This window comes from Equus caballus, chromosome 18, assembly GCF_041296265.1.
Source record: "Equus caballus isolate H_3958 breed thoroughbred chromosome 18, TB-T2T, whole genome shotgun sequence".
NCBI lineage: Eukaryota > Metazoa > Chordata > Mammalia > Perissodactyla > Equidae > Equus > Equus caballus.
In genome coordinates this window covers 34,056,240-34,069,811 of record NC_091701.1, presented here as the reverse complement: position 1 = coordinate 34,069,811, position 13,572 = coordinate 34,056,240, and the positions used below count along the sequence as shown (strand labels likewise).

The 13,572-nt window shown below is 40.0% G+C and overlaps 1 long non-coding RNA gene across 1 annotated transcript; it reads left to right on the top strand.

Annotated features, from left to right (window-relative positions):
- Positions 1-3,815: 3,815 nt before the first annotated feature.
- On the top strand, positions 3,816-10,618 carry LOC106781915 (uncharacterized). The gene is made up of 4 exons (XR_001378704.3): positions 3,816-3,877; positions 6,499-6,586; positions 7,342-7,403; positions 9,093-10,618. It is a non-coding gene; the product is annotated as an uncharacterized lncRNA (long non-coding RNA).
- The last annotated feature ends 2,954 nt before the right edge of the window (positions 10,619-13,572 follow it).

The window sequence follows — 13,572 nt, the reverse complement described above, 5'->3', positions numbered from 1 at the left end:
AGAGAGGGGAGTGCAGTGGTCTCTGTGGTCGAATTTCTTGTCCAAGTTCAGAATAATTTTCCAAAGCAAGAAGATTCTACTGGTGTTAGGACACTGGGCAGTCTCTAACAGGAGCAGCATATTGGTGTTTTCTGCCATCCTGACAAGGACAAATGCCAGCAATTTAGTTGATCCTGTAGGTTCCCCACGGGATGCCTGAATTTCCCTTTGAGATTGTATTTCACCAGAATTCAATCCACTGATTTTTATGTATGGTGTTCCTCTGACCTCCTCAGAAATAGAGTGAGATGTACCTTTTACAATATACTAAAGCGTGCTTTATCCATGCCACAAGTCTGCATATTACCATGCAAATAAAATAAATAATTGTTTAAAAAAATTTATTGAGGTCATAATGGTTTATAACATTGTGAAATTTCAGGTGTACATTATCATTTATCAGTTTCTGTGTAGACTGCGTCATGCTCACCCCCAATAGTCTAATTTTTATCCATCACCATACATATTTGCCCCTTTACCCCTTTCATACACTCCCCAACTCCCTCCCCTCTGGTAACCACTAATCTGTTCCATTTGTCCATGTGTTTGTTTATCTTCCACATATGAGTGAAATCATATGGTGTTCGTCTTTCTCTGGCTTATTTCACTTAACATAAAACCCTCAAGGACCATCCATGTTGTTGCAAATGGGACAGTTTTGTCTTTTTTTATGGCTGAGTAGTAAAATCAATATTTCTTAAGTATGCGTGCACTTTGTGAGCAGACATGTACTTCAATTACCTACTTTTTTTGTGTTTTCTGTTAATTTGCAGCAAACCAGTGTGTTTGATGGTTATATTCCTCCTATGAATAAGCTTGCTATTTCACTTTTAGTACTTGATAATTCTCCTAAGACTAGAATTCTCAATTCATTTCTTTGGAGACAGGGTAAGAAAATCCCGAATTCACCAGGATCAGAATATTGTACACCTAGGGAAATTTTAGTTATGATTTTTTCCCCGACCAAAGCACATTTCAATTAAGCCAAAAAAGCACATATAACCTTCTCTAATTCTCCAAATCACCTTTTAAATACAATTGCTCCTCTTCCCCTGGCCTTTGCAAGGACTAGTTTTCTTCTTTCTCCATTTTCTCTGTTTTCATTCCTTAAATGTGCCTGGAAAACAAGGACTTTAACTTTCCTTCTCACAGCTATTAAAGATTCTGACCTGTTGGTCCTAATAAAAGAGTTATGAACCATGCCCTGCTAAAATGACTTCACTCCCCCTCGCCCTTCACCCCGATAAATTCCCTTGGTGGGTGATAAAACCCTGGATTGAAGCGGACACATTTGGTCTCTGTTAAAGCTATTTATGGTGATTTCTCTGACGCAAGCATTACACTTAGGGCAACCAGATGCTCCTCTTTTGGGGCCCATCTAGTAACATATTCTCCTGGTATGCCAAGAACTCCTTTGGGGCCAGCCGATTATCGGCTCACTGCAAGTGCAGTTGTATAACATAGCTCCATCCAGGAGAAGCTGTGCCTAGAGGGAGGAAAAAGAGCACAATGGGAAAACCACCTTCAATTTTTTTGAAGAAGCATTTAACCAAACACCGTTTGCTTTCTCTTTGTCCATATGCTTAGCTTCCCAAAGTGAGGGACTTTAGAGATGGGCTGGCAATCGTCCGGAGGGCGTGAATAATTTTCACTCTTTGGTGTTTTGTTTCTGAAAGGTACAAACTGGATGAGCCATCTAAAGCCTCAGGGAAACAGACATCCATGTCTCAGAGTTTATTCTGAGATCCCGTATTCTCAGTTTTTCTGATAAATATATTGTTTCACTTTTCTCTATTTATCCTCTTGATGATTATTACATCAATTAAAGAAACTTAAAATCGACTCCACTCCACCTCAATCTTCCCCCAGACCATTAGGCTTTACTGCTGCCAGGGCTACATGAATCTCTGTTTGAAGGAGACATTTCTGAAGATCAGTGTATTTTATTTTTACATCTTTGGAAGATCTAGATGATTTATCATAGACTACAGTTTGTCAGTTGAATGTTTGATGTTGTGTCACCTCCTGACAGTTTCAGCACCCTCCCTCTCCCTCCTGGTCCCTGGGTCTACTGCTTTGTTTTTGAGACCAGCATTAACAATAGTATCACCAGGGGCAGGCCTGTGGCCAAGTAGTTGAATTCTCATGCTCCGCTTTGGTGGCCTGGGGTTTCCTGGTTCAGATCCTGGGCGCAGACCTACACACCAATCATCAAGCCATGCTGTGGCGGCATCACACATGGAAGAGCTAGAATGACTTACAACTAGGACATGCAACTATGTATTGGAGCTTTGAGGAGAAAAAAAAGAGGAAGATTGGTAACAGATGTTAGCTCAGGGCCAATCTTCCTCATCAAAAAGCCTACCTTTAAAAAAAAAAGGAATAATAGCACTAATAATATTGTTAAAATTCCAGTTTGCTTTACTTACTAAAGCATCGATGAGTGCTTTACGTGAGCTCCCAGGAATGTGGAGAAGGTTGTCTTCATTCCTCCAGGTGAGTTGCCCTGGAGTCCAGAAAGGGCAGGAAGGGTGTGGTAGACCAGAACCTTCTCCTCTTTGGCCTCACCAGATATGGTTTCTTCAGAAACTGTCAATACAAGCGAACTGCAGTTGCCAGCTCCAGAAAACAACATCCCCAGAACAGACTATCAGATTTCATGGAGGCAAGGTACTTTTCTTCTACTGTTTAAAGATAATAATTTCCTTTTAGGATTGATAAGGAGACAAGTCCTGAGAATTATATGGCAGCTTTCTTCTCACAGACAGTGAAAAGTCTAGTCTGTGGAAGCAGATTTAAGGGAGAACGTCTATCTGTTTCTGTTTCTTCAGGGAAGAAATCAGTGTGAAAATTGGATGATGCTGTATCCTAAAGCCATTTGGAGTCTTTAGCACAATGCCTGGCACAAAGGATGCCTTCAAATATCTGCTGAATTAAAACTTCTGTGTTAAAACTATCTATGAACTGGAAAAATAAAAAAAAAATTTTTGAAATATTAAGTTCCAATAGTGTAGGGAGAAGATAAAATGACTAGTGCTGATGCATGCACACACATTCAGAATGTCTACACACAGTTTTAGGGATGTAACACTTATTCCTTTTATCCTGGGATTGGATGAAATTCTCTTGTTATATATCTTGGTTTTTGACTGCTTGTATTGCTTACTTTGGAACCCGCTCTCAGGATCTAAGTTTCCTGTATGTAAACTTGTCATATTTAAAAATTGTTTTGGAAGTCCTGATGTAATTTTTTTAAATTCAGTTTTCTGAAGAGAAGTCTGTTTTTGCCAAAAAAAAAAAAAAAAAATCCTCCTTGGGAGATAAGGTTGTCTATGTGCAGTTGAGGCATAGTTCAAACAAGGTTGTTATATCACTCAAATTAATTTTGGAGAAATAGAAAGAAGTCCAAACCTTTAGTATGATAGGAAAGTAACTACCAAGTTTGGTGAGATCTTACTCTCAGGCAATTGCATTTTATTTGATTCAATTTTATTTAATTCAACTCACTAAACATTTACTTTGTGCCAGACACTGTGCTAAGTGCTAGAAATACAAAGGGGATTTAGGTAAAACTTGTTCCATACCAGGAGCTTGCAGACTGGTGGGGAGGAGAAGTGATTCCACTAGAATCTAACTTCCAAGAGAGCAAAACTTTGTTTTGTTCACCCTTGTAAATGCAGTATTTAGAATAGGTTTTGGCACATAGTAGGTGTCTTAATCTTCTTGGGCTGTTATAACAAAATACCATAGACTGAATGGCTTAAACAACATAAATTTATTTCTTATAGTTCTGGAGGCTGGGAAGTCCAAGATCAAGTGCCAGAAGATTCAGTGTCTGGTGAGGGCTCGTTTCATGGCTTGATGACAGCCACCTTCTCACTCTGTGCTCACATGGCCTTTCCTTGGTGTGTGCTCATGGAGAGAGAGAGAGAGCAAGAGAGAAAGTGAGTGTGAGAGAGTGGGGAGGGGATCTCATGTTTCTTCCTCTTCTTATAAGGGCACTAATGTCATCATGGGGCTCTACCCTCATGACATCATTTAAACTTAATTACCTCCCAAAGACCCCACCTCCGAATACCATCATTTTGGGGATTAGGGCTTCAACATATGAATTTGGAGGGGACATAACATTCAATCCGTAACAGTAAGTGCTCAATTAATAACTTCTGAATATGAAAGAATGGATGCATTATTATGTTGGAGGAAGAATCTGAATTGTCATACATTTGTATGACCAATGGTCACTAGTAGGGAAATTGGGCATGTTACTATCCATTCTCCACCATCATCTATAGAAGATCATAAAAGTTGCCACTCTTAAATTCTAGATTATAACCTGGTACATTTGGACTGATTTGGATGTAAAACTTCACATCTCTTAGTGTTTTCTCAGGACTAACTTCTTGCATAAGACAAAACATAAATGAATTTTTTAGGAGAGCTAAGTCTCTGGGAATTCTACTGCAAGCACTAAATACCCAGTTCTCTGTTTTATGAACAGGAGGAACAGTCTACGTCATGGAAGCTGGCTTATACAGCAGAAATGATCTAAAACTCTAATTCAACAGCACGCTGACACAGACCACAGATAATCAAGCCTGTCCCATAACTACATTGCCCAGAATATGTGAGTTTTTCTGCCAGGAGTGACCATCAATAGAATTACAGTACTGGCCTCCTGTCTGATGTGAACAGACCCAGGAGGTGGTCAGTTAATCAACAAAGTCAGCTAAAAGTGGAGAGTCATAAAAGAGGATGCATGATAACTTACACAATTCATGGCAAATAGACTTTAAAACATGCATACGCATACTCATCCTTCAATCTTTTGGTATGAGGTGAGGGCATTCTTTTAAGTACTGTTCTGCTGATTGGAATATCTGTTTTTCTGCTTTACATAAACCATCTCCACAATGCATCTGCCACAATTTCCAGTGTCAATATCTTTAGATTAGATTGAGAACTTAAATATAGTTGGAAAGCATTCTGAGAACAGAATCTTCCTACACTTCTATGACTTTTTGCAGTTTTATGTTTATAAACCTCCTAATTTCTCATTGTTTGCCTCTGTTGAATCTGTTCAAAGCCATAAATTCCCTTTATATTAGTATTTCATTGGTTTTTCTGAATATTTTATTAAATTCTGGAATTGTAATAACAAGTACAATTTTCATGAATAGGTTTCAGAACTAACACAACTGATTCTTGACAAAAATACAACTCCATGGGTGGGAACAGACATGCACACTGCAGAGTGGCCAATTAGCTGTGAGTAGGGTAAAGGTTTCATAGATTTAGTGCAAGCTTTGCCTTGAGTGGTCTGCAAAACTGTGTTATTAGTGATGATCTACACTGTGTGACAATGAGAAACAACATGCCAGGCTTTCGTTGGGTGAGGATGTGTAGATCATACTTTTAATATAATATTAAAATTATTTCAAGAAAATGTAAAATACAGCACTTACTTAAGCTGGCTTGACAACGCAAGAGGGATTTGGTTATTTGTGCTGAGAAAAACAGAATAAAATAAAGAGTACTTGATCTGGAGTCAAAAAACTTGGATCGACGTCTCAGGTCTGGCATTTACTAGCTGGATGAGCTTGGCCTTCCTTTGTACCTTCTCAATGTGCCTGTCTGGGTGCCTGAAAGTTGTACCCTGAATAAAGATTTAGACTTAGCTCATAGAGGTCCAAAACAATTACTATTAGGAGATTTTGGTGAAAAGTGTCAGTTTTATAGGAAATTTATTGCATTAGTTAGAGCTCTCAGTTGCAAATAATAGACATCAACTTTGAGTGATTAAGGAGAAAAAGAATTTATCAAAAAGATGTGGGGAGAAATTACAGAATCCTTGGGAGGGCTGCCGTGCCAAGCCAGAGGCAAAGCTGCCAGAATCAACATCCCAAACAATGCATGAGAAGTGGTCTTCAGCCATCACTAAGACATAGATACAGACGTGTGTACCACTTCTGTACTAGGAAAGTGATTTTAACACAACCAACGCAGACACCACTGTTGTCAAGGTTTCAACCTTGTAGCTACTGTTTCCTGCTGCCACTGCATAGGAAGAGAGAGAGAGAGAAAGAGGGAGAGGGAGAGAGAGACAGAGAGAGAGAGATCCCTTTATCCTTTCTTGCTTGAGTCCTTAGATCCTGAGTCCAGTCCAGCGTGGATGCATCTCTTTTTAATTGGTTACAAGTTTGAGCCTAGTTATAAATAATGCTAGGAAAGCAAGTACCTAGTGTTTTTGGCTTTGATAGCAAGCTCTTCAGATAGGAATGCAGCAAATGTAGAAAGGGCTTAGATTCTGAGCCACCAACATGAATGTCAAATGTCTGCCTAGGCACAAAACAGACATGTTGAGGCCAGCATGAATTGCAGGAATGCTGCAAGATATGTGCCTAGGTGAATATAAAGTGTCCAAAAAAGAGAATTAAGAAGACCTCTATCCTCATTTAGGAGGAGGCAAGCCACCGAACCCTCTGAAGCCTGAAGGAATTAGATCATGGTGATAGCTGGGAATTGCAGTTTTATGCTCACTCTCAAGGTAAGGAAAGGAATTGAGATGAGTGTCCAGACCTTAATTAGCACTTTTTAAGGGTGATGAATAGGCACGTCTATCTGCTTGCTGTAACGAAAATAGGAATAAGATGTATCCCTAATGGGATAATGGAACAGTGCTACAGTTCTTGAATTTCCAAATTTTAGGAGGATTTAGGCAGCTGTGATTAACCTGACAAATCAAGGAGGGGATGGTTTGAAGAGATCCAAACAGCTGAGCCAACCTGGCACTCCTTCCTCCTGCATCCTTGAGGGCCTCATCAGACAATGGCTTGGCTCCACTCTTGGTGTGGATTCTCTGTCGGGTTTCCAAGGCAAGGTCCCAGTGATGCTGAATGCTGAAGTCAGGGCCAAGATTCTCTTGGCTATGGTCCTCTGGTGTGCCCATGGAGGCTGTTTCTAATCCTATTTTGGAACGGACTGCAGTAGGGAATATCTCATTCAGCGATAACCAGCCAGCAGTCATTGCACCCAAGGTGGCCTTTGAATTATCAGCCATTTATACATATAGCAAACATTTATTGAACACCCATGGTGTTCAGGATGCAGGGCTAGAACTGTAGGGGGTTGAAGAGAGAGAGGAGGGATGCGCAGCCCTGGCCTCACGAAGGTGACAGGAAAGGACTAACACATTGTGTGGACTACCATCTGGAAGAGACTCTTGTATACGTTAGTGTAACAGAAAATCATTTCTGTTTTCATCTTGGTCTGCCCTGAACTGTGAAAATCGCTCCTCCTCAGGGAGCTGGTGATGTCTGTGAGTGAGCCGATGAGTGCTGGACCTGTTTGGCATCAAACGGAAGGTGAGTCCCAAGCCTCAGTTTGGCCTTCTGGAATTAACTGCAGCCAAATCCCAAATCTCTGGGTGTGAATGCCAGATCTATTTGGGACTACCTGGTTGGGGGTCTTTTAGTTGCCAGTTTAAGGTTAAAATAATGCTCTTTATATTTCAACTTCTGCCAGCCTTACTCCTTTGTGACTTATTTTGCCTTGTTTGAGCACATGGAGAAATGAGCTCAGGTAGTCAAAAGAATTCTAGTGAAGTCAAATTTCTGCTTCAATTGCTTTGAATCTGAGACTCTACCCTAAAAAGAGGAACTGTTTTCCCTGGGTCCTGCCAACTATTTTATTGTAAAAGCAAGAAAACTCATCCTCTGGCTTTCCATTCTGGAATCCACATAAAAGCTTTGACGCCATTGACACTGATTCTAGGAACAGGCCTTAGGATGGGGAAAAGATCCTTTTCACCACCAACAGATGGTGAAAGTTCTTGAGCAAAAATTTTAGAGGTTTATATGAAAAAGGTCCAAGCACTGCATGAGGCAGAGGATGAGTATGGAGTATGGTGTATGATGAAATGCTTAGCTTCTTACACATGACGATGTTGACAAGCACGGGCTAATGCTCCTCTAGTGCTCCTCTGTCAAGCACAGTTCCAAGGGTGTCCATGTAGCTTCTAGGAGATCGATTCTGTTATCATTATTCATATTCAGATGAAGAGACCAAGGTGCAGAGGTTAAGCACTTGCCCAAGTATCAGATAAGAAAGTATAAGAGCTTGGCATTAATCCCACAGCTCGCATGTTTAACCACGATGCCAGACTTAGTTTGGGGGATAGTTTTCCTTGGGGGTGGAGGAGATACAATAATTGAACAGTGAATCTCCACTGCTAGGGACCAGAAATTCTGTTCATTCACGACCGTACTACTTTTGGTTACTTTATACAGAGATCAGCTGCCCTGTGTAGCTGGAGAAGAAATGGATGTAAAAGAAACAAGATCCAATGTGTCATTGCCTCTTTCTTCCTACTCTGATCATTCGCAAATTAGTCTCTAGTTCCTTGAGGTCAGGGATGATGTCTTATTTAATTTTGTAACCCTTTATTAGCCAGTGTAACGCTGTAGCATGCAATATATAATGGAAATGACTGAAGCATCCTTTCTAGAGTCCTGCCTACCTGTGGAACGTGGGCCTTTGGGCTGCTAGAGGAATATTTGATGAGAATACTCTTATTCATAGATGTGTTCACAGATCTCTAGCACTTTGGGTATCGCTAGTGACAGTGATATTTCACGCTAATTATTTGGTGGAATTTGCAGTTCTTGCAAAAGAAGAAAAGAGTGTTTGCTTGCTTTCTTTATGACCTGATCTGGTGATCCTGTGTCTAGGCTGAAGATTTTCAGGACTGTTCTGACATCCTTTATTGTAGTGAGAGCTGAGCTCTTGGATGGGGATGTGATATTCAAATATGGCAGTGGAACATATATCGGTAAATGAGCTCTTCCCCTTATCTTTCCTAATGGAGCACCAGTTTGATGGGGAGAGGGACAGTTATGTATCCAGCTAAAAAGTCTCACCTTTCTGAACAACTAGGAGAGGTCATTTTTCATAGTGCCAGCCAAGGAAATTTAAATTGAGTTTCATGGCAAGCTTTTCAGTTTCTGATATAGGTACGTTCCCTTCCTCCTGACTTTGTTGTTCTTTCTGCTTAGAGCAATGACATGAGACTGAAGATGAAGCATCCATCTTTTTACAATGAGGCAATAAGCAAGAGGACTAAATCCAACATATGAGAGATGGCAGAGCAAGATGCAAGAGTCGAGGTCATTGACAGCACGCTCGAAAAGCTGCAGCAGCTCTGGACTGCTTCAATTCAGATTTCTTATTATGCGAAAAAATAAACCTTGTGGTCAAGGCTTCTATAGATCAATTTTTTTTTTTTTTTAACTTTTAGGTCAATGTAACGCTTACTGATCCAGGTGGCATCTTCAGATCTTGAAATTTGTCAAATGTTGAAGACTGAAGCAAAAACTAACAAAAATCATTGTTCGGTGTATAGGATTAACAACCTTCTAAAGTAGTACGTTTAAGACATCTATTGTAAACCTGCTTTTAAAAGAGAAAATAGCACGCTTCCAAATGATTTCATTGGGAAGGCTTTAATCTAAAGCACAAGTAGTATACATAAACTTTTTGAGAATTACAATGTGAGCTATAGCTGTCCCGTAGTTGACTGATAAAGAATTCCTCGCCTGGAGAGTAAAAATTTGTGAATCCACCATTGTTCAGGGGAGGATGGACTTTAGCTCTAAACAGCAATACTAGTTATACAGACAAATATATCCATCAGTGGGCAAGGATGATTTATTGGTTCCCTTGACTATGCGCCTGGGACCAGCAGTGTCATCATCACCTGGGAAGTTGTAAAAATGCAAATTTTTAGGTCCTATTACACACGCAAGGATTTGGAAATGCTAGCAGTGGGGTCTAGCAATCTGTTTTAACAAGCCCTCTAGGTGATTCTGATGCAAGCTAAAGCTTAAGAATCACTGCTTTAGATTAGTTTCCATACTTTAGATTAATTTCCATACATTAAGCTAACCAGGACTGTTTTCCCCCTAGTTCTAGGGTCATTAACATCTTTCTGATTTGTGACTTCGTCTCCTGGTGACCATTTCCAGAGGGAATATCCTATGGTGGTAAATTAAGAAGTTGGCATTCTGCTTTCTAAATCAATGTCATGTAAGATGTAGTCCCTTTCTCCCAGGAGCCTTAGGCGAACCACTAATATCACGTTTCCAAACCTGAGTTAATCTATCTTACCGAGGGGAGATCAGCCTGAAGAAACTGACCTCTTTTTATTCATCTTTACTATAAAAAGAGCATTCAAAGTTATATTGAAATTTATTTTTTTAGCTTAAAAGGACTTTTCAAAGCTAAAAATGGGATTTTCCATGAATAATCCAGAATGTGAACAATCTAGTTTTAGCTAATTGGTTATTGATTATAACTAGACAAAAGGAAAAACATAACATTGGTCTTTCTGGCTAGCTAAAATAATTTCCTGGTTTAAACACTTTATAAAAGGTTAATTCTACAATTAAATTCAACACACACACAAAACGTAAATAATACATGGGGAGCCTTGTTTGTATATTTACTTAGACTACAAACTATCAAAATTAATGACTTATTTTTCCTTCATAAAAAGTCCTTAAAATAAAATGTACCTACCTTTAAATTAAGTCTGATTTGATTTATTCTGGAAGGAAATGTCTTAAAGCTTCCTTTCTTCATGATTATATTATAATTCTTTGTCCCAGAAATGGAAGCAGGTACATGCAAAAGAGAAATTTTATGTTAGTATAGCTTCTGTTAGAAAAGATCAAGTGCCTGAGTGAGACACTCAATCGGCAGGAGTTGGTCAACCTTTTGAGTAAGATGTTTGACTTTTAGGAATGAAATTAATTTCTGATTTTATCGTATGGATTTTATCTGGTGTATGTTTACGGGTATTTTTAAGTGTGGTGAGGTATGTGGGAATAATATGACTCAGCTAAAATAGAGAGTAGTAGGTACTAATTAAATATATATTGAATCCTTATAATAAATAATCTGCTATAACAATTATTTAAAAGAGAACAAATCCACCTAGATGTCTTTAACTGTGGCATAGCTACAAATATATTAGAAACTGTCATTTTACCCGATTTCCTTGAATCTGGGAACTTGTTTTATTGATTCAAAGTGTTTATATCAAAGACTGCAGTAGTGTATATCATAAATGATGGACTGACCTTCACTTGGTAAGTACTAGTAGGGCCATGGGTGCCCGTATTATTCCCATCGTTAAATATTTTAACTGTCAACTTTCAAGAAAGTACAACCCTGAATGGTGTATAGCAGAGAGAGTATGGTTAAGAAAAGTGAGCGAGAAAAATTGCTCCAGCTTGTCCCAGGGTCTGGAAATATTTTCACTATTGGACATGCCCAGATAGGACACATTTTGATTCCATGCTGGGAGTCCTGAGAATAGAAAATAGTGTTTGGAGTAGGGAGGAGAGAATAACCTTAGGTGGGGAAAGTGGGTAGAAGTAGACTAACGATTGAATTTAAAAAATACTAGGGCAGAGTGAAGGGAAGCAGGGTGTTCAGGGTGTCAGGATAATCCCAAATGGGCATCTCCAGTTCAGATTCTCCCATCTGCTGGACCAGATGCGCCACCTGCATGTATTCCTATTCCCAGTTGTCTTCCTTCGTTGCTACGCCTCCTATTTTATAGAGACCTTCTGTTGGTTGGTGATATAAGGTTTTAAATCTAATAATCAAACTACTCAGCTGTAAAAGTGTTTATGCCATAGGACCCGGTTCCAGGCAGATTGACTTTGACGCTCAGGCATAAAGGTACTTTGGACTCTACCTTCTTTCGACCTTAAGAAAATAAATACACAGAGAAGAGCCCAGGGCGGTGATTTACACAACCTCTGTAGACTTGCGCACAGAACCAAGACACATTAATTGGTTTTCCGACCAAGGTAGCTCTATTAGACATCAACCCCAGGACCGCTCTCGGAGCTGTGCTGAACTCTGCTCTCATGACTTGGAAACCAAAGGATAGCCTAACCTCTTATTTGCAGTGTTCAATGAAAATATCTCAGTTCTGTTTTTATCATGTGTGCTGCAAGATCAGCTTTCTAAGCGAAAAATTCAGATTCGCAATGCTACAGAAGTTATCCAGTGATCTGCAAACTCTAACCTTCAGGGCTTCTCAGGGACTTGGTAGGAAGTAAGATGAGCCCCAACTGGGGAGGATGCTTACCACTCTTCCCTTTGGAGCAGCTCTGTCTCTTTCTGCTTTATAATTTGGTTTCCAGTATGATTTTGTTTGATGACAGTGTTTCTAGGCTAAAAATAAAGTGTGAAAATCTTGACGCAATGATTATTTGCTTTACAAAAGGATTTCTAGTGCATGTAAAGTCATTCAGATAAAGGCTGATATAGTGCCTGGAACCACTGCTTTTCCCAGATGCCTGTATTCTTTTGCAGAGTCTGTCTGTGGTGGCCAGGCATCTCCTCTCACCACCCTCCATTATTTTTTTCCTTGAGGACTCTGCTCCATAGAGGTCCACATAATTTAGCCAGCTTGGGTCCTCTCTCTAAAATGGGCATGCAAGTCTATGAGTTTGGACCTTCAGGTGTGCAGACTCTTAATGTTGTTTTATTTATTTACGTAATTATTTATTTATTTTTGAGGAAGATTAGCCCCGAGTTAACATCCCCTGCCAATCATCCTCTTTTTTTGCCAAGGAAGATAGGCCCTGAGAGAACATTTACGCTCATCTTCCTCTACTTTATATATGGGACGCCTGCCACAGCATGGCTTGAGAAATGGTGTGTAGGTCTGTGCCCAAGATTCGAACCAGTGAACACCAGGCTATCGAAGCAAAGCGCACAAACTTAACTGCTGTGCCACCAGGCTGGCCCTGCACTTGATGTTCTTTACAGGAGGTCTGTGGGCTCTATGCACATCAAATGATGTGACTAGATGGAAGGTGGGGAGTGTCATCTAATTCCTCAGGTTAGATGTCTTTAGGCCTTAGCTCCAACTCTTCTGGGACACACACACACACACACATACGCACACACATACACACACAATGATTAACTCCTTTGAATCTTCATAATATCTTCTCCCTTCAGCTCGCACTTTTCAATTTGTATGCGTGGTATTAGGATGATGGTTGTTGCTGCCACGTATTGATTTGGCTAAAGAGGTTGATAAGCGTCTTTTTCCTACAGCTTTAATGCAAAGACTTGTAAACCACTCCATCTATAGTTGATATTGTAGATGCCATGCCCAAAACTTTGTATTGCTTCCTCCTGTTATTTTGACCTATGCTAATCTCCAGGCCTTTCCCTAGAAAAGCCTACTCCACTTTGACTGCCTGCCACCCTTGTGCCCTTGTAGTTGGCAGCTATGGTGTAGTTCTTTAAATACTGTCTCTCTTTCCACAATCTGGGGTTGTCCACTTAAGCCAGGGAAGACTAAAAAGAAACTGCCCTTTGATTGGATTTTCCCTGTCAGACAGCAGTTATAGATCATACAACATTTTTTTTCTCTTGTTTTTTCTGCCCCGTAACCCAAAGGCAAGTGGGCAGTCTAAGGCAGCTTCAGTTCTCATTGCCGTGAGA